The sequence below is a fragment of the Pinus tabuliformis genome, chromosome 9 (assembly GCF_031772625.1).
Source record: "Pinus tabuliformis cultivar Carrire ecotype Pingquan chromosome 9, CPIR1, whole genome shotgun sequence".
Lineage (NCBI taxonomy): Eukaryota > Viridiplantae > Streptophyta > Pinopsida > Pinales > Pinaceae > Pinus > Pinus tabuliformis.
In genome coordinates, this window is record NC_142307.1 from 495,654,268 (window position 1) to 495,677,463 (window position 23,196).

Below are 23,196 nucleotides of genomic sequence, written 5' to 3' on the forward strand. Positions count from 1 at the left end.
CCAATGCCATCGCCAAGAATTGCTTCCTGTATTGCGCTATGTACGATGAAAATGAACTAATTAATGTGGAAACACTAGTGCAAATGTGAATAGGAGAGCCATTTAATGGATATGGCCATTGGGTTCAGCTACGTTAACCTTCTCCTAGATCGTTGCTTGTTCCAAAATGTGTCGTTCGAGCTTTCAAATTGGCCTCCACGCCTACGTCATTATCCATGCCCATATTGGAAACAAAGTATAAAGGTTCACAATGCTATTTGTAGCATGGCGATCTACATTGGCGAGAAGGAGGGGAACTGTGTATTTAAGGGCAGCCGATATCCGAAAAGTTTTCTAGAGATTCACAGAAATCAGGTCATTGATTGCAAGAGGATATTTGGTAACATATATTTTACTAGAATGCCCAGTGAATTCACATGCCTAAAACTGGTGAGTCTCTTTTTATCAGGGCTCTCATCAGGGTTTCTAGCTAGCCTGACATCTCTCAAGGTTCTTGTTCTGGCCAGTAGAATACGCAGAGGAATAATGACAATCGGGCAGCTCAAACAGCTTGAGTTCCTCACCTTAAGAAGTTAGAACATTGAGGATTTCCTTGAAGATATATGCCACCTTTCTTCTCTTCAATTCTTGAATCTTTCAGGCTGTAATTGGCCACTATCATTGCCCTCTAAAATTGGAGAACTTAAAAATCTCAAATATCTTAATTTAGAATTATCCGTTGGAGCAGTTGCCAAATCTGAAGTCTTTAGTGTTGGCAGACTTGCATAATTTGATGGATCTGGGTTTAGGGAAATCTGGTAGGGCAAGTGTTTTTTTTTTTTTTTAACCACATGGTAAATCGGTAACTCCCAATTCTAATCTATGCAAGACCTAGTATCAATCCTCATAGCTACCACTATAATACCAAGAGTACATCCAACTACCTGCAAGTTGATATACTAAGATCCTATGATTTTAGCAAAGCGAGAATTTCGTGCCGCCAAAGCGGGGGTGGGGAATCTGCTCTCGAGCCCCACCACAACAGGTCATGTACTTAATGAGATTTGAACCACAGTCTCTTGAGCTTCGCCCAAGTAAACTTACCTGGTTCTATAAGTTAAATGAGATGGTTGTAGCAGGTTGGTTTTATAAGTTAAATGAGCTGGTTGTAGTAGGCCTATCCAATTTAGAAAGCCTTGGGAGACCATTAAGTAATGATGTGTGGAGTGAGGCAATATTGCCTAATCTCCGCATTTTAGTGATACAAGAATGTCCATATTTGCATCGACTTCCAAAGGGATTGGAAAAACTACTAAATTTAAGTTTAATATATAGCGATGAAGATTGGTGGCAAGGGATAATATGGGAAGATAATAATATGAAGTCCTCTCTTCAAAAATTATATAAGATATGTAAGAGCCATTGCATTTTAGCTTTACCTACCTCTTAAAAGTGAGTATGGTCGAATGTATAACATTTCAAATACCCTTGTTTTTCTTTAACTTTGTTAAGACCCTTATTTTGTTATGACAGGGATTGATGATTATCAGAAGGCGTAGCAATGATGAGACAAAAGACGAGGGTGAAAAAGAGGAATGATTAGATTTCAACAATAAATATAGCAAAAGGTATGTTATTTATTTATGGGTGTTTTAAGGTATTTTTTAAAATATTTATAATTTATATAATGTAAATGATATTTATGGAGTTGTTTTTCGTGTAATTTTGTGAATGGTCGAAAAAATTGAGGTGAAATTTTGATTTGTCTTATTTAAATGGTTTTTTTTTATTGTATATATGGATTCAACACCCTGAAAAACCTATAAGGCACTTTGAATAAATTCCTGCCTGATTTTAGAGAAATTAGACCAGAAAAGAGCACTTTGAATAAATCCCTGCCTGATTTTAAAGAAATTAGACAGGAAAAACCCACCAGAAAAACTTCCAAAAAATCTCACTAAACTCAACATGATTATTTATTGTATATGTAAAATTGGATTTTATAAATATTTTTTTAATTATTATTTAATATAATTTTTAATCATTTTTTTAAATATGTTAAATATATAATTTTGTATTTTAATACTTTTTAATTTTATAATTATAATTATAATTAATAATAAAAAAATTACTTTTATAATTTTAATTATTTATAGATTTGTTTTTCTTATCTTATTTCTATTTTATTTTTTACCATGTCAAAATATTATGTTAACATTACAACATCGCTTTCATACTAAACTGCAAAGTGCCTCTTAACACAATAAAATTAACCTAGATCCATCTTAACTCAGGATGGATCAAATCTCTTTTCACTCTAAAAGAGGTTTGCATATCAAGAGATTTGATCCCTCTAGGAAATTGGTAAATCCAGAATTAAGATGGATTTAGGTTGGTTCAATTCCCCCTTTAAATAGGTTACATTCTACATAAATACTATGGATTCTTAATACCATAAACCATTTTTATTTTTATTATTATTTTTTTTTAATTATTTTATTTTGACCCAATTACAATATTTACATTACATTAATGATATTATTTATTTAATTTAATTTAATTTTTATTTTTATATAATTTAACATAAAGTATAGAGCTCCCATGATAACTCAAGCACTGAGGACGGAGATGTTTAGGCTCTATACAAACCAACGTCTGCCAAGGAAGGAGAAAAGGATTTTGGCACGATGAAGTAATTCTATTATGAAGAAATATTTCAATTTTTTTAATATGGGCACTGTTCTATCGCAATAGGAGTACGAAGGAACAGTGATATGATAGATTAAAAGTTACAATTAACACTGCTGGTCTCTCACATTACTTTTATGTGACCCCGTCGTTACTATGATTTATTATTGTCTTGATATTAAAACATTTGAGTTTATGTTTATTGTAGATTTAAATATCTACTAAACATGGAGCAAGTCTTTTTGTTGGTATTTCGTGATATAGGGAAGAATCTAGGATAGATATAAAAATAAATGATTAGAAATAGAATAATAAAATATAATAATTAAAAATTCTTGTTTTTTTAACGTACAATAAAGTTTATTTATTGATTAAAAATAGAATAGTAAGTTTTATAATAATTGAAATTATATTTTTGAAAGTCTTTGTTTTTAGTTGAAAGATGTGATAAGTAGAAATGGATTGTCTATTGGTCATCTTTGTTCTTATTAATTTTTTTTGTTGGAACTGGTGTGGCCACATCATAACAATGAAATATCATATTCCCACTCATGGTTTAGCACATTTTGTGTTGAGTGCATATTGAATATAGTTTTTTTCCATAAATTAAATAAGTTTGAGTATAGCTTCTTCCCACTACATAAGTTTGGTTGCTTCATTACCTCTTATTGGTTAAGCCTAGAAATTCTCACTTTTATACCTTCAAACTTTCGTACCATCAAAAAAAATTTAGGTTGCATCTTAGATCCTAAAAAAATTTAGGATGCATCTTAAAAATTCATGTTTTTTTTTTTTACTTACAAAGTTTATTTATTAAAAATAGAATAGTAAGTTTTATAATAATTGAAATTATATTTTTGAAAGTCTTTGTTTTCCGCTAAAAGATATAATCAGTGGAAATGGATTGTCTATCGGCCATCTTTGTTCTTATTAATTTTTTTGTTGGCATTGGTGTGGCTACATCATAACAATGAAATATCATATTCCCTCTCATAGTTTGGCACATTTTGTGTTGAGTGCATATTAAGTATATCGTTTTTCCATAAACTAAATAAGTTTGAGTATAGCTTCTTCCCACTAAATAAGTTTGGTTGCTTCATTACCTCTCATTTGTTAAGCCTAGAAATTCCCACTTTTATACCCTCAAACTTTCGTACCATCAAAAAAAATTTAGGATGCATCTTCGATCCTTGATTCCACCTTTGCTTGCTGTTAATATGCGCTTGGAACTAGGTATCGATCCCGGTATGGAATTGGCATCTTATATCTCCTTTTCCTATTGGTCTGAACGAAACGCGTGCTTGGATCGAAAGTAGAACATATAGATATGCATGATGGCTAGGTTTGTGAGTGGAGGGTAACATCGAACTTACCTTCCTTAGGTTGGTACCCTCAAACTTTCATACCATCAATTTTTTTTTAGGATGCATCTTCGATCCTTGAACTTTGATCTTCGATTGTTGATGGTAAGAAGATAAAGTGTCAACCAATCTATGATATTTTCAATGTTATGAAGGAAAATCGACGGTAAATCTTAGAGCCCTGTTGCTCCACAACTCCTTTAAAAGACGGTTCTGAGGGGGTTTTCTACCCTCTTTGGGGCTTGTTTTAGGCATTTTAGTTTTGAGTATCCCTTCGACACAACATCTAGATCCTCGAACCTGTCCTCGCACTGACGGTAGTTTGTTTCGGATTTGGAGCATTTCATGTAACGGGTTTGTATGGTCCTGGGATATGGGTGTTTGATCCTTATGGACTAACTAGAAAAATACAACCAGTGGATCCAGCACCAATTCTTAGGTCCATAGAAGCGCTTAAGGCATTTCCTTTGTTTAGAGTCTTTCCTTATTATGGCTTTAAGGGGAGGAAAAAATTTTAAAAAGCAAAGAATAAGAGCATCTGGAAAAAAGTGATTGATTTCTATCAATAGGCCGGCTAAAAAACTGGCCCATTGATCTCTATCGTTAAGTGACTACGAGGTGTAGGACCGAGGAGGGCAAGCACTATCACTTTCTCCAGTTCTACAGATATGCCTTCAAGAACCCAAACATATAGATATGCATGATGGCTAGGTTTGTGAGCGGAGGGTAACATCAAACTTACCTTCCTTAGGCTGGTACCCTTAAACTTTCGTACCATCAATTTTTTTTTAGGATGCATCTTTGATCCTTGAACATTGATCTTCGATCCTTCGATTGTTGATGGTAAGAAGATAAAGTGTTAACTAATCTACGATATTTTCAATTTTATGAAGGAAAATCAACGGTAAATCTCAAAGCCCTGTTGCTCCACAACTCCTTCAAAAGAAGGTTCTGAGGGGGTTTTCTGCCCTCTCTAAGGCTTGTTTCTAGCATTTCAATTTTGCGTTTTGGGGGTATTTTTGTTGAGTGCATATTGAGTATAGCTTCTTTCCATACACTAAATAAGTTTGAGTATAGCTTCTTTCCATGCACTAAAGAAGTCTGGTTGCTTCATTACCTCTCATTGGTTAAGCCTAGAAATTCCTAGTGGGTTCTTATTGGAGTTTGCTTGATATTCTTTGATCTTTAGTACACCCTTCTGGACCTCATGGTGTTTGGATTTCTACGACATCCACTTTTGTTGGAGCTCTATCACCTCTTCCTAAAGGAGCTGAACATTGCCTAAGTGATAAAAATATATTTTCTTGAGCTCCCTGCAGGTCCTCAAACACTAGAACTCCTTTTGTTCCACTCTCTCTACCTCTTCCAAAAACAATCATTCCTTAACTATGGATAGATCCCATGAGTATTGATCGAGGGCCTCTTATAACATCTTGTTTTTCGCTTACTCCAATCCCTTTGCCTGCGATATTTTCTCCCATTTGACGGTGATGGTTTGTTGTTGGTGAGCAATCTTAATCATCTTGGTTTTCCTTTCATACTCTTGGCTCAAGGTAACACCCTATCATTTGAGTTCCTTAGTTTGCAAGGATTCTGACTTCTTTATTCATTCTTCGAAGGATGCTACTTGGCTACGCTATTGATGGAGCTTGCCGCTTAGCTATTCAATAGATGAGGCATTTGCTTGGGTGAACGCTTCTAAGGATGAGGCTATAACAAAAACTCTTTTCTTTAGAAGCAACAAAGCTAGCAAGGGGAATACAAATACTTCATTCTCAACTTCTATGTTTGTGGAGAAATTAACTTTCTTCCACTTTCTTAACCTTCTAATGATGCAATATTCCTGCTTAGAGTAAAAGTACTTTTAAAGGGATACAACTCCTATACCGCCATTGTTTTTTGTTTCAATTTCAAAACAAATTAGTATGTGCATCCCCTCGATCATTGTATTGGCTCCGGTGGAATAGGGGTACTGAGATCAGAGGGGCTTCACTAGGGGAGTAATATCATAACACGTGGGTTCATATTAGGGGATATATATTGAGGAAAAAATGACATAATATATTGGGGGATATATAGAAGGTAAAGGGTTTTTATATTGACAAATATAAAAAATGGATCTTAAAGTTAATGAAAAAATATAAAGGGGTATAAAAAAATGATACCTACAATATCTAGTGAAAGTAGGGGTTTTTTGAATTGGGAAGTTGTATTGGGTTCATATTGGTAGGGGGTTAAATAATGTTATTTTTAGAGGGATTTTCCAATATGTAGTCAAATTAATGGTATTGTTTAATATGCCATGAACGCATGTGATATGTCAGAGGTTTACTGAGTGAATCCCCCATGACCGAAATCACCACTAGAATTGCTTTTGACTTACTATTCACTCTACTCCAGGAGCGTTTCAACCTACTTGTTATTCGAAATTTATGATTGCGGACAAAAGTATCTTCCCTAGACATAGTGGATTGGTCTAAAACAACATAAAGCAAAGAATATAGAGTTTTCCTTAGAGAAATTGAATAATGGAAAGAGGCTTACTTGGAATCTATCATGAGCTTTACTTTCCTCCTGACTAGCAGACTCCAATTGTAGCTCTGATTGCTATAATCAGTACCTACACATACAACCACAAGTCGAGGATCCACAACATCTATGTAGCACAATTCAATTACTCTATTCAATGAATCAACGAGGCATTGAAATACATGAATGTAAATGTAACATAACACATATAGGAAAACAATATACTCCTTGTATTAATAGAAATAGGAGAGAGTTTACAACCACGAATAGTAGTTGATCTTGTAGAGTTCTCCCTAAGTTGACTTGTCCTTCCTTGTCAGAAAGCACACCTCAATATCACCCTAATGCATGAAGATGGTGACTCTCTTAGATTCAAGGTATCAACATGATGACATGATCAGTCTCCAAACGCCAACCCTGATGTTGTGGATAGTATTAAATTTATAGGAGAGGGATGGTAGTTTAGTATTTACCATATTGAGCTTCAGATCCACTTATGATGGGAGGATGAGCTCAAGGGATAAGAGGTGAAGTCTGCAAGATAAGATTAGATAGGACTCGAGCTTCTTATCCAAGGTAGGAGGATTTTCTTCCTTGAATTCCTTTGGAAAGTAATGCTTCTCACTCCTCCTATACAGTTGGTGGTTGTGATGATGATGTTGTCTCTCTAAACTAGAACTAGAATAGAACCCATGGTCGTTACCCCTCTTTTCAGGGGTGTTCAAGAACCTACCATATCTGACTGTATCATCCCTGTCAAATTTGTATCTTCATTGAGACCTGTTTCCATAAGCCCCATTAGTCCTTTCCTCTTGTTCATGACTGATCCTAAGTGGTCCCTATCTCTGCAAATCTGATAGACTCTGAAGGATGACTGCATTAACCTATGCTTTCTTTTCCTGTGCTCTGGGAAATATTTCCTATGATTGAATAATCCTGTCATTATCTGCCTTACAACTTTTGATCTCTGCTTTCAAACTTCTCAATGTATATGCTATGTCAGGGGAGTACTCATCACCATGTTGCTCATCTGATCTATTGGGAGAATCACATGAATTGTATTCCAACATTTTTCTTATCATCTTTGATATTCTACTTCCTGCAAACATACCATGTCAAATAAACCAAAAATAAACATGATCAACATACCTCAGTGAATTTCAAGGGAGCTTATCTCGTGTACTCAATCAATGAAATCAACATATCAATCATCTCAACATCAACATCATCAACCTCTACATGAAGACACTACTGCAACAATGACTATCACAATGCATGTATAATGAATTCATATACAACTGACATGCATGCATGAAAAACACATTCTTCCCATCCAGTCCAAGTGTTGAACTTGGGAGTTCTGATACCAATCTGTAACCACTCGCCCCACATTTACCTAGTTTCACAAGCCTTCTAGGGTAAACATGAGACAGAGAGCTACTATGACATGAATCGAACTCCTAGATCCAATTTAAGAAGTGGGGATGAAAACTGGAACTTACCAACCACAAACTAACATCCTACAGGATTTATAGGACACTCAGAGGCAGAACAACCACTCCCAGTGCCCAAACCTTGACTTAGATTACCTTTTTAGTGACTTGGGCCCATAATTGCCCCCCCAATAAGGCATGCATGCGGTTATAGGCCTCCAACCACATGCACAACACTGCTTCCATGCAGTTATAGCCCAATTTCTCAAGTTTTGATCATATGGTCCCGATATCAGTGCCACCCTTTCAGGCCTACCTCCAGACCATTTCCTAGAATTTCCTGAGACCTTCCAGAATCATTAATGACATGAAAATAAGGCTAAACATACAAACATGAAGGCAAAAATTGACCTAGACTTCCTAGAACATAGCATAAATTTCGTCAAACACATGGAAAACATGTAAGCTACAGGTCATGAATGCATATCTGATCATAAAATTCTGAGATTCATTTGAGAATCACTGAGAAGACCCTATGCCCTCTCCACATAGTTGCAATAACACTTATTGTTCCATACATTCATCAATAGATCAATAGCTAAGTAATTCATGACATGAGCCATAGAAGATGCACATCATATAAACACCACATAACCAGAAAATAACCAGCATATAAACCATGGCATCCCAACCATAATGTCACCAACATATTGCCAACAAATATACATGAATCACAATATAATAATAACTCTTATTAACATATGAAATTACCAACCAAGTTAGGGACTTCCATGTACCACTCGACCATAGATTGGGCTGAACCAAATCTCTCTTTCAACCAATCACCCAGGTTGCACCATATTCTAAGCATGAATGTGGGATCTCATGGAATAAACCAAAAAAAACCAAACTACGGCTTCCAGAGGCCAAACCACCTCAACCCTCAACCAGTGATTCCACCTCACGGTCAAACATCACTGACACCAACTAGATCGATCTCTACCCAAGATGTCCAGGGCTCTAAGAACTAGTAACTCAACCCACAACCTTCTAGGGCTCTAGAGCGTTTGTCCAACCCGGATCCAGGGACTAGTAATTCAACCCACCAAGGGCTCCTGAGAATTTGTCCCAACCTAGGCTCTGGGGCTAGTAACTCAACCCAATTTGTTCTATGGCTTCCAGAGCGTTTGTTCCAACCTACATCCATAAGGAATTATGAGCACCAACTACAAAAAAATCAAACGAAAAAACCTGAAACACCATGGCTATCCAGGAAATGGTAAGACAAAGCTAAAACCACTATCAATCCTGGCAATCATCCATGCCAATGATAGAATACTACCAGATAATCACATGTATCTACCATGCATCTTTAAATCAACAAGGAAATCACACATGCAACCTTATTTATAGGCCATTTTGTCGCATATGGTCAATAGGCCTACAAACCGGATCAATCAACATCCATGAACACCTTTTCATCATCCCTAAACAAAGCCCTAATCATGACTCTTCTAAACCCCTAAGTTTCTGGGTTTGATTGCTTCAAATCAATGCTTTTAAGGCCCAACACACCCTGACTCTTTAGGGACATGCGTTCAACAGCAGGTTGCTCCATTATGCACGAACATTGATCAACAGAAGGTTGTCCCTTGTTGGGGGTGCGTTGATTCTAGAAATTCGAGAAATTTAAAAATAATCCCAAAGCTTTCTCTTCCAAAATCTTCCAGGAGTTGTTTCAATCATTTAAATTGGATAACAACTTTGAATCCTATCTGATCCTACCTTGGATATTTCACCTCTTATCCCTTGAGCTCATCCTCCCATCAAGAGTGGATCTCAAGCCTAGATTGGTAATTGGATAAGAATTCCCAAACTACCACACTCTCTTATAAATCTACACCCATCTACAACATCAGGGTTGGTTTTTGGAGACTGATCATACCCTCATGTTGTTTCCTTGAACCTAAGAGAGTTGTCATCTTCATGCATTAGGGTGACATTGAGGTGTGCTTTGTGACAAGGAAGGACAAGTCAACTTGGGGAGATCTCTACAAGATCAACTACTATTATTGGTTGTAAGCTCTCTCGTTTTCATATTAATACAAAGAGTATACCATTTTCCTATATGTGTTATGTTACTTTTACATTCATATATTTCAATTCTTTATTGATCCATTGAATGCAGTAATTGGATAATGCTACATAGATGACGTATATCTTTGGCTTGTGTTGATTGTATGTGTGGGTTCTAATTATAGAAATCAAAGCTACGATTGGAGCTTACAAGTCAGGAGGAGAGAAGAGCTTGTGACAGATCCCAAGTAAGCCTCTTTCCATTCTTCAATTTCTCTAAGGAAAAATCTATATTCTTTGCTTTTTGTTTTTCTAAGTCAAACCACTAGGGCTAGGGAAGATATTTATGTCTACAGTCGTAAATTCATCATAATAAACCTTTTACCTACAAAGAAATCCAGTTGTATTTGTTGATCCACCTATTTCCTTGCACTTTCTCGCTTTCCTTTATCTTCTTTATACAATCCATGTATACCAAAGTGCTCCAAGAATGCTCCAAGATTTCTCTACGTGTGCAAGGGTGTGAGATAATAGAGAAAAAATCCATGCTAAAACTGACAAAAATATGTGAACTAATCCTGAGAATCCTTTTTATCATTGAGTCCTCTATTTTCTTCATTTTCCTTCATTTTTCCTCTAATTTCCTTAACATGCAAATTTGTGACCTTTCATCTCCCTTTTCTACTATTTTCCTATATTTCATAAATAAAATGTCAATTATTGCCACTTTTCCTTTTCTAATTTCCATAGCCATTAATTAATCACAATGATACCCCATCACTATATTTTTCCCAACATTTATCTTGTGATCTGTGTCCCATGACCTTGGTATTATTTTTTTATTTACATAGGAAATAAATAAGGGGGTGTTACACCAAATAACACTGATTTTCAACAAGCCATAGCTTCTCATCCAGCAAGATTTTTTCTTAGAAGAATATATTGTTGGATAGGTATCAATGAGCAATATGAAACCATGATATTTGTAAGAGAATTTGAGCATATTAACTCAATAAAAAACTCAAATAACTTCAAGCACCCATATCCTCATGTAATGAGACCTTATGCGATTTCAAGTTATCAAACTGCTTAACTAAAAGACCTGCTACTTCTTTGATCATGAAGGATGGTCCTACTATTATTTTCCATACATCCCATTTGTCATCAATGACATCTTGCTTTCATAAATGACAACACTATGTGCAATAATCTCCCATTTTGTCAATGATCGCAACAACCCTAGATGTTGATGGTGATCGAATGTCAAAGCAAATCAAGAGCTCCAAGTGAAGTGTTGCAATATCTCCCTTCTATAATATAATTGTAATTCCTACCATATATCTTAGTAACATCAATGTCTGGAATCTCCCCCTCTTTGACATCAATGGCAAACGGTCATGGACATTTGTAGAAAGCTACGATGCAAAAGAACTTGTATGAGTAACTTTTCCTGGATGATCTTGTGGACTTGCCATGAACCATGTTCATTTCTTGCTAACATATAGTCTCCCCCTAAAACTATGCTTCCAATGTATGCTCCCCTTGAAACTATGCTTATGTTGCTTGCTAGTGACTTTTATTGTTCTCCCCTTGAGATAGTGCTACCATTGTTTTTGTACTCCTCCTGAGATCATGCATTCCTTTTACATATGAGATATCATCGCCAAAACATTGTCCACATACTCCCTTCATAATTTCTTCTTCAAGTTTTGATTTAGCAATTTATGATCTTGAATAAGATTCTCCAACGGATTAGATCTAAGGGTTTAAACCTAATCAAGGTCTTCCTTTACCTCTTCTTCTAACCCAGTACTAATAGTAAATATTCCTCTATTGTACCATCCAAAATTAAATATGCAATCTCGCGCTATATGGCCCTCATTGTGACATATGTGACATTCAACTTCAGGCTTCAATATTTGTGGATGTGACTGAGGCATTATTTTGATTTGTTCCACATATCTCCATCTAGGTACCTAATCATATCCTCTATACTTGACCATATCATTGGTCTAGTAATCTTGCACTTTATGTCAAAACATAGTACATGAGTATATATAACCAAGAAACTTGATTTTATACGTGGATGGGAAATATTCCCTTGATGATATTTTGATGTCATTCTTCCTTGGAGGAGTATTGATCCCTTGATGACGTTCATTGTTAAATACCTTGTTATCTTCTTTCTAATGGGGAATATTAGTGCAACAATCAGGAGTAGCAACACTTATAGTTTGGCTTTCATCTTTGTCTCCAATTTTTTCTTCAATTTTATTTCTTGAGAATTTTTTGCAAGAAGACTTACATGTATATTCAACACTTGAATATCTTTGATAGTTAAGAAGGTTATCCAATGTTTGAAAACTACTCAAAATTTTGTTAAGTTTGTCAACTTCAACCCTTAATGAAGCAAACTCTTTAGATTGAGACTTTAAAGAGATGATTTATTCTTTAAGTAGACTCGTCAATTTTTCTTCTCTCTCTCTTTCTTCCTTTTCATCATGTTTGAATACAGTGGGAGACAATATTGTCTTCTTTTATGTCTTTATTACGGCCTCTCTTGGTCCTTGATTCATCAAGTATGAATATATTATTGTCAATCTTGATAGCTTTAGCTACCAATTTCCCTGTATTTGACTTTCAAATTTCACGCTGTTTGAAGTTGAATATGACATCAAAACCTTGATCACATATCTAACTAACACTCTATATTATGCTTTAATCCTTCTATGTACAATACATCTTGTGCTTTAGTTCTTCCATCATCAATAACAACCATGCCTCTTCCAATACTTTTGGTGGATGCACTATTTCCAAAATTGTGTTACTTTCATCTATCTTCTTAATGTTGCTAAACTTACTTTGATCCCCTATCATGTGCATTGAAAATCCATTATCGATATACCACTTATCCTTTTTCTTATGCACATGTAATGTAAGACCACAACTTTATTCCTTCTCTGTCTTAGATGCACCCTTTTCTTTACGATGAGGATATGGAAGATGATTGCAAGTAATTTCCTTATGACCATACAAATGACGGAGAAAAAAATAACCATAAAATAATTTTTGGTACATATATGATTGCCTCTTACTACCTTTTTTATTTGAGAAATTTTTTGAATTTCCTTAGCTAACAACCTTTTTGGATCTCCCTCCTTTTTGAGATGGGAAATTATGTCATTTTTCTCCTCCAATTTCTTTTATGTTTATCCTAGCTGCTTCTTGAATTAATCAAGATGCTTTATCAAAATATTATTCTTTCTCTTGACCTCCTCTAGCTCAAATTCCAAGAGCATAATCAATAATGCATCTAAGTCCGTATTGTTTTGATCCATCTTCTAGTGGTTAATTGTTCCTGAAGATGACCTGATTCAATACCACTTGTTGGCCCAAAAGTGACACTGAGAGGGGGATGGGTGAATCAATGTGAGTTCAATTTCACAATCTTAATTAACAATTTATTCATTTAATAGTGATTATAAACATTATATCATCATTTATCACAATGCATCATTACATAAGTAGCATAAGCAAAAACAACACAAAAAACATCACATCACAAGGAGACACAAAAAAATTAGGTGAATGATCTAGGTGGCTCCAGAGACACCCACTGGACAAAGAGGGCTTATGGAAGCTCAAAAATAAAAGTGATCTGAATGCTTTCGAACTAGGGCCAGAGCGTAGATCTCGTCATCTTGATTGCGGTGGTGTGAACGGTTCGTCAAACCGAGTTTGTATGTGAAATTTAGAAGTAGTAAAAGTTTGGTTGACTTTTGCTAACCATCCAGTCTTAATGGAGACACAATTTGGAAGTTTTCTGGCAGACGGAATCCGGCCAACTTCGGCCAGATTCCGGACGAATTTGTGGCAATTTTGAAATTTTCGAAAGGCCTCCTTATTATTAAAAATTAAAAAAAAATAATATGAAAAAAGGAGGTGGTGGGCCACCACCCCCACCACCCCACGCCTATCTATTATAACCATACGTATTAAATATATATATGTTTAAACATAGAATGAGGCCGGTGGGAGTTGAACCCATGGCCGGATCCACCAGCCCCACCCACGCGATGGGCCCATGTTGATACAATCCACACACCAAAACTCTGCCATTTAATTAATACAACCAACAACGCCATGTGACATAACACAACGGTTATAACAATTAATGAAATCGCATGCCACCGTTGCAAAACTGCGCGCATATTTTATAATAAAAATAAAAACAAGAGCCAAGTTTGGCATGGACGGAATTTGATCCCCCGACCCCATGTTTCTAATAGCCTATTTTTACCATTGGGCCAACGAACAAATCTTGGTAAATTTTGCCTAACTTTTTACATATAAACCGAGAATTTGCTTAGTGTAAGGCAGCGTGGAGGATTAGAGGAGCGTGCATGGAAACTGAGGCAATTTTTAATTAATTTATTGCAGGTGGAACCATGATTGAGCGAAATTTCTAGGAGGGTGAAAGTTTTGCAGTGTCCAAATTGGACAAATTTTATGTCGATCTTACACCTCTTAGTGACACAAACCTGATGGCGTAGTCAGTTTCCTGATCTGAGCAGCCGATTTGGAGAGAACTCGGAGGAGGGAATATTTGAGGAATCTAGGGGGAATCTGAAAGATTCCTTGAGCCCTAGCGTTTCATTCTCTCATAATTCAGAAATTTGACAGTCAATTTTGCACTATTCGAAGCCACAAATCTGATGGTGTATTCAGATTTTCCATTTTCTCATTTCATTTTTCTGCCACTTTTCTAAGTGGAGTGCAGGTGTCAGCATTCAACATGTGAGTAATCATTCCATGAGATTCAATGCAGCGAGATGGATGGTCTGTCCAGCTTGAGCAGCTTGACATCCTTTCCTTCAGATGGCCCCTAGATGTGAGGTATATGCAGTGTGTTCATGTACTTCAATGTGACGCGGAATCATCTGTGTGATGTACTTATTGTCATGATTCGTCATGTTTTGTTCGAGATCCCTTTATCGTCATGTTGATGGGATACTCATGTTGTCACCATGTATGTTTGCATTGAGATCCCTTTTATGTCATGTTGGCAGGATGATCAACATGCATGATTTTATGTCATATTGATAGGAGTCCATTTTTGACTCAGAGTTCCTGTAGAGGAACATCTCTTGGCGCCACTCCTGTGTGAGGGAATTTTCCTTGTATGATAGTGACATCACCTCTTATGTACATCACTATTGACAACACTTAATGCAGCGACCTACACCATCTTGACACCGGGGCCCGGAGATGTAGTCCCTCCTAGACGAACTCTGTTGTCAACGACTTATGTTTTCATGTGTTGATTATTGTCATCTTCCTCTTCTTTACAGCATGCAGATGTATTCATTCATGTTTGTTTAAAATTGCAATTTAACACATCACAAAAGTAAAAGGTCTTATAAGGGTCCTTTGTCACACTCGAACCTGGATCAAGTGGTATCAGAGCGATCTTTGCATGGATGTGAATTGCAGCATGAATAATGGAACGTGAAGTGACAGAGGATGAAAAGTGATGTATGAGACCATGCCCAAAATTTCCAAAAGAGTGGAAATCATGTGTGAAACTCTAAAGAAAGAGACGGAGGAAAAGAAGCGATTGCAACTTTAGTTGCAAGCCACGGAAGAGGCCCTAGAAGAACTGAAGCACAACAACCAAAATCTTCAAACATAGGAGATTGAATTGAAGATGTGTCTACATGAAGAGAAAGAGGGAAAACAAAGTTTTCTACGACTGCTGCAAGCCAAGGACGAGGCCTTGGAAAAGTTGCAGCGTGACCCATGTGAGGTAAAAAGTAATTCTCTGAATTCATGTATGTGTCTTGATGATGATTTTGCTGTTTTTGAAAATCATATCATAGGAATTGGCTCCAAACTGTTGAAGAAAATGGGGTATGAAGGAAAAGGCTTGGGAATTAATGGCCAAGGCATTGTCAACCCCATCAAAGTAGAGGAATTACCCCATCAGATAGGACTTGGGTATGTCGGAAAGGAAGTTTGGGAATGCGCCGAGACAGCTAGCGAACCACCTACAATAGATGATGAGAAGCCCTCATCAGTTCTTTCCAAATCGACAGAGGAGGTAAAAGATGTTGATTTCATTTCGGTTTTGTTTTCACATAGTATGATTTCTATTGGATATTTGGAGATCCCAATTACAGGGACAAACATGAGGCTCCTTACAAGGACGATGCACGAGGAGGAAGAGAAACTTGGTGTTAATAACCAAGGCATAACTCAACCATTAGAGGTTGTGCAGAGACCTCAATTTGCATGCATGGGATACACCAAAGGAGAATGCTTGAAGGTTTCATATGCTTCCGAGACATCGCCGAAATTGTTGAGGAAAGAGAATGATGGGAACACATCCCCATCATCCCATGGCAGTGACCATTGCAAGGAAAGAGCTGAGGCAAGCTCTCATCACCATAATGACGTTAGAGACAACAAGGAAAGGTATAACCAATTTCAATTTTCGAATGTTCATTTTGATTATAATCATGTTTTTAATGATGAACATAAAACATGGTATCGAAAAACATGTACCTTTTGTGGATTACATTACCATACATTTTCTAAATGTTGGAAAAGAATGGCAGCACACAAAAGGACGAAGCGTGAAAGACCCTCTCAATATTAGGTAAAGAAACATGTTAAGCAGATCTGGAGGAAGAAGATATATTGCGGTCATTGCGACAAAGGTGGCCATCAAAGACCCACTCGTTGGAGGCTCCATCTAGAGCAGCGCCTTAAAGACAAAGTTTCAGTGCATGAACCAGTTGTTCGACCATCGAATGCACCACAAGAAGGCGACCCATTCACCTTGATAAGTGAAAAATGGTTTCTAGATATGTTAGCTTGTCATGGTCATGCTTTTGTAAATCATTTGTTGCATTTTAAAATGTAAAAGTGATGATGTGTTTTCCATCACTTGTACAACAACAATGATGTCTGGGCTTATTTTGGGTTGCATGATAAACAGTGAAAGTGATGATGTGTTTTCCATCACTTGTTCAACAACAATGATGTCTGGTCTTATTTTGGGTTGCATGATAAACTGTGAAAGTGATGTTGTGTTTCCATCACTTGTCAAAACAAATAGTGTTTGGCCTTATCTTTGTAAATCATGTGTTGTAGTGATGATGTGTTTTCCATCACTTGTTGAAGCAACAATGATATGTTGGCCTTGTTTTCATAGCAGGGGTATTATGTCCATCTTGATGTAAACTTGACCACCGAGAATGTGTTATAAACTCGTGGAAAGTATGGGATGCTTGGGTCATTAGTTGGTCATGAGAGTCAATCATGTAATTTTCAAAAACAATGTACTATAGGTTGCAGATGTTGCAGGTGTCGGCTCATCGCTTAAGGCTCTGAAGAAAAAAGGTGAAGGAGATGGAAGCGAGACCTTTCAGAACGCTTGTGAAGCAGACAAGGTACATAGAAGTTGCAGATTATTTTTCATGCTTTTGGAGGACCAAAAGCTCCTCAGTGGGGAGGATTGATCTAGGTGGCTCCAGAGACACCCAAAGGACAAAGAGGGCTTATGGAAGCTCAAAAAACAAAGTGATCAGAATGATTTTGAAGTAGGACCAGAGTGTAGATCTCGTCTTCCTGATCGTGGTGGTGTGAACAGTTCATCAAACCGAGTCCGTATGCAAAAGTTAGAAGCAGTCAAAGTTTGGTTGACCTTTGCTGACTGGGCAGGCTTAATGGAGACACAATTTGGAAGTTTTTCGACGGACGGAATCCAGACAACTCCAGCCAGATTCCAGGCAAATTTGTGGCAATTTTGAAATTTCTGAAAAATCCTCCTTATTATATATATGTATATATATATATATATATATAAAGGAGGTGGTGGGCCACCACCCCCACCACCCCACGCCTATCTATTATAACCATACGTATTAAATATATATGTTTAAACATAGAATGAGGCTGGTGGGAGTTGAACCCACGGCTGGATCCACCGGCCCCACCCACGCGGCGGTCCCACCTTGATACAATCCACACACCAAAACTTCGCCATTTAATTAATACAACCAACAACGCCATGTGACATAACACAATGGTTATAACAATTAACGAAACCACATGCGACCGTTACAAAACCGTGTGCCTATTTTATAATAAAAATAAAAACAAGAGCCAAGTTTGGCATGGGCAAGATTTGATCCCCTGACCCCATGTTTCTAATAACCTATTTTTACCATTGTGCCAACGAACAAGTCTTGGTAAATTCCACCTAACTTTTTACATATAAATTGAGCATTTTCTTAGTGCGAGGCAATATGGAGGATCAGAGGAGTGCACACGGAAACTGAGGCAATTTTTAATTAATTTATTGCAAGTGGAACCATGATTGAGCGAAATTTCCAGGAGGGTGAAATTTTTGCAGTGTCCAAATTGGACAAATTTTATGTCGATCTTACACCTCTCGGTGACACGAACCTGATGACACAGTTAGTTTCCTAATCTGAGCAGCCGATTTGAAGAGGACCCAGAGGAGGGAATCTTTGAGGAATCTAGGGGGAATCTAAAAGATTCTTTGAGCCCCAGATTTTCATTTTCTCAGAATTCAGAAATTTGATAATCGATTTTGCACTATTTGATGCCACAAATCTGATGGTGTATTCAAATTTTCTATTTTCTAATTTCATTTTCAGCCACTTTTCTAAGCGGAGTGCAGGTTTCAGCATTCAACATGCAAGCAGTCATTCATGAGATTCGACGCAGCGAGATGGATGGTCCAACCAGCTTCAACATCTTGACATCCTTTCCTTCAGATGACCCCTAGATGTGAGGTATATGCAGTGTGTTCATGTACTTCTTTTTGCTATGCATTGTGCTGCACAGATCCCTGTTTGATGTGGGATCTTATTTTCTTCCTTGCTTCATGATTCCTGCTTGATGTGACGCGGAATCATTTGTGTGATGTACTTGTTTTCATGATTCATCATGTTTTGTTCGAGATCCCTTTTTCATCATGTTGATGGGATACTCATGTTGTCACCATGTATGTTTGCATTGAAATCCCTTTTATGCCATGTTGGCGGGATGTTCATCATGCATGAGTTTATGTCATACTGATAGGAGTCCTTTTTTGACTAAGAGTTCCTGTAGCGGAACATCTCTTGGTGCCACTCCTACGTGAGGGCATTTTCCTTGTATGATAGCGACATCACCTCTTATGTACATCATCACTATTGACAGCACTTAATGCAGTGACATACACCATCTTGACACTAGGGCCTGGAGACGTAGTCCCTCCTGGATGAACTCTGTTATCAACAACTTATGTTTTCATGTGTTGATGAGTGTCATGTTCCTCTTTTTTACAGCATGCAGATGTATTCATTCATGTTCATTTTAAAATTGAAATTTAACACATCACGAAAGTAAAAGGTCTTGGAAGGGTCCTTTGTCACATCCGGACCTGGATCAGTGAAATCCAAAATGGGAGAAAACCACCAACTCTTCTCCAACTCACTCTTCAATTCTTTTACATCAAATTGCTGGCCTCAACTTGCAAGAGGCAACTTCCCCCAAAATATGCAAGTTGCACTTGCAATAGGATACAACGTGATTGAGGCACTAACCTCGAAGAATCCAAGAAGTTTATCACTATAAGATACAACTTGATTGAGGCTCCAACCTCAGCAAATTAGTAGGTTCCAACCTACTCTAGGCTCCAACCTCAACAAATGAGTAGGCTCCAAACTACTCTAGGCTCCAACCTGATTGAGGCTTGAAACTCCTTCCTTTTCTTCCTTGTGGACCTCTATTTCATCAAACTGGATGCATGAATATCACATATCACTAAATTATAAGTGTTGTGCTAATTTGCAACCATAACATACCAATACTGCCATTATCTTTGCCACTACAAAAATTAATATCTCTGGCATAAAACCTACAATCACTACTATACAACCTGCAATCATCACCTCAATGGTAATTATTGTCACAAAAATTCATGTTAGTATTTGTTGTTAGTTTTCATACTGTTTTCCTAAAACTCTGCTTCAACTATAATCACATTTCGGTCACTCAAACACTTGATTGGCACATGTTTACCTCATGTATCAAAAACACTTGCAATATGCTCATAATTTTACCAAACACACACAAGAGCTTATGATCATCAAATACCAACCTAGATCCATCTTAACTCTAGAAATATCAAGTGCCAAGAGGGATCAAATCTCTCGCGGTGCAAACTTATTTTTTGCGTGCAAATCTTGAGAAAATGTTTGCACATCGAGAGATTTGATCCGCTTAATAGATCGAGAGTTAAGATGGATCTAGGCTAGTTTGATATACATAAGCTCGATAATTAAGACAATCTACTTGAAGCTTTGTTGTTAGACCATCAAAATTAATAAGCTTCTCTATTATACTATAAAACTCAAAAAGTATATATACCTTTATCTTTGCAGGAATCAAGGATATTAACTATCCTTGATTTAATTTAATTTTAATGTTATTATTTTATCTCCTAAAAAAAGCTCAATAACAATTGTATCTAAACTAAGTTGTTTTGAACATTTGAGACATATTCCAGTGAATTTTCATGTAGATGGTTGAAATAGTCTAAACTGACCAACTCTGATAAATTTTAATACACACAAAAAAATATAAACAAAATGTAGGACTGCATATACCATATTTTATTTTTTTCGTGCTCAACTTTCTCTTCACACTCAAGAGTAAAATTCAATTTATAAAAGTGATTAACATACAAAACAACCTGAAAAAATTTAATCTTTGAAGGCTATGTAACAAAGTGAGAAAGGTTGTTTTTCCCAAGTTTTACCTGGAAGACAAGCACTTGTAGAGCTATAAATTCTTTGTGGTGTGTGCCTTTATTGAGTGGTTTTATTTGCCAAATCGAATATGAAAATTGCTTAGGGTTATGATATAGGATTTATTTTGATCTAGCTAAAAACTTTTATTGCAATTAATCTCTCACATTACTAAAGAATACCTTTAAATAGGCTACATTAAAGAAGATTACCATGGAAAAAACCATGGGTTGTGAAAACTTGAAGCCCAAAAACCTTCATCTGTAAATTTATTATTTTATTTCAATTATTATTTTTTTTTTACTTTTTTTTTTTAATGTAATTTAACCATTAGAGAAGAATACCATGGGAAAAACCACGGGTTGTGAAAACTTGGAGCCCAAAAATCTCTATCCATAAAATTTACTATTTTATCTCAATTTTATTAATATTATTTTTTTTTTTTTTAATTTAAATTTTATTTAAATTATATATTTTTTTAATGTAACCATGGGTTGCAAAAACCTAAAGCCCAAAAACCTGTAAATTTACCATTTTATCTCAAAAAAAATTTAGTTACTAACTATTAATGTTTTTTTAATTCTATTTATTTTTATTTTAATTTGAACATTTTTAATGCAATTTGACCAAGTCAAAATGTTTGCGTAACATAACATATGTGAACTTATGAATTTGATATTTAAAAAATACTCACATATTTAATTCCTATCAATCTAACACTTACACATTTAAAATCTAACGCCTACACATCTAACCCATACTGGGTTGTAGAGCGTCTCTTGGCACAATGAAATATTGTCAATCACTTGTGACATTTTTCTTTTAGCCATGATCACCCAACATCTTGCAAATCTCAATTTGGATTAATATTGACTCGAATAACCCATTAAAAACATAATAAAGAATTTTAAATATTCGAGAGACTACAGCTTTCACCTTTTTGATTGAGTTATACAAATTGGACTTTTTGGCATCGATGCTACAAATGGTTCACTGACAATCAATTAATCATTCAAAAATTTTCAAAATGGCAGCAATAAAAAATTTAATACCCAACAACTCCAATTGCATGATTCTTGTGCCTAACCAACACTTCCATGTAATGTCTTTTGATATGTCATTGTTCAGGCTTTATTTTATTGTGTATTTTGTGAGAACATGAGGTTCCTTATGTTAGCGCTTGAATTTGGCCTCAAGCTGAAAAAGACAAAAATTCAAGGCAACATCAAACCACTTAGCCTCGTAGCTAGCCCTACGGGGACAGGAGAGGGCTCTCTCCGGGTCTATCTCGGCAAAAGGTCTTCAAAGCGCTGAGATGACCAATAAAGAACATGGATTTTAGGCTAGTAAACTGATGGGAAAATTTGATTTTAAATTTCTAGGGTTTTTGTTGGAAAACTAAACACAACAATTTTGGGTACGGGGATAAGACACAGTTTTTGCAGAGGTCTTCTTGGGGCAAGGTAGGAGATTGTCTTGATGCATGAGAATTAAGTGAATGGATAGAAATGACCGGTCAGGAGCTAAAGAGAGCAAGAAACCTTCGAGAGTTCTCTTTATACAGATGAAAACATAGATATTAAGCAAACTTAAAGGCAGAGCATAGAAACCATGAATTCTACCTTAACACTTCATTTACTTAATGTGCAGAAAAGAGAAGAGTAGGAAAATGATACACATAACAAAATTACAAGTACATGAGAGAAACACACCATCAACACAAATCACCACAGGAATCCCAAATAGTGCTGCAAAACCCTGGTCTTTCCTTTGCCAAAATTGCAGAGATACAAAGAGTAATACAGTCTAAGCTTCTCCCTCAAGAGTCCAACCTCTCCAACCCCTGAAAATGATTGAGAAAATACATAATATAGACCATGCCAACCCATTCCCTAGCCTCTAGGGGTCGAGCTCATCATCCTAGGAGATGTTTCAACCAATTCTAAACAAAGCACTATAATCTAGGCAATCAAAACAACTTGCCTCTATAAGCTAGGAAACCAATTCATTCATTAAATGTTTGCTATTTTATGAATGAATCTTCTAGAATAGGTAAATAAGTGTCATGTCAACATGAAATTACATCAATGAGGGTGAAAAATCCCATCACAAGTCAAAACTGGTCAAAGCTGGGCGAATTCCTGAGCTGAAGGTGCAAAACTGGCAAATTTTCCCAACGCGTAGCGTGCCTTTCAGGCCACTTTTGAGGCACTTTCCGGCATCCAAATGAGGCACAAGTGGGCTTTTTCGAAAGTTATGGATGTCTACTTTCCAGCCCAAGTGGAATTTCTCAATTTGGTGGCC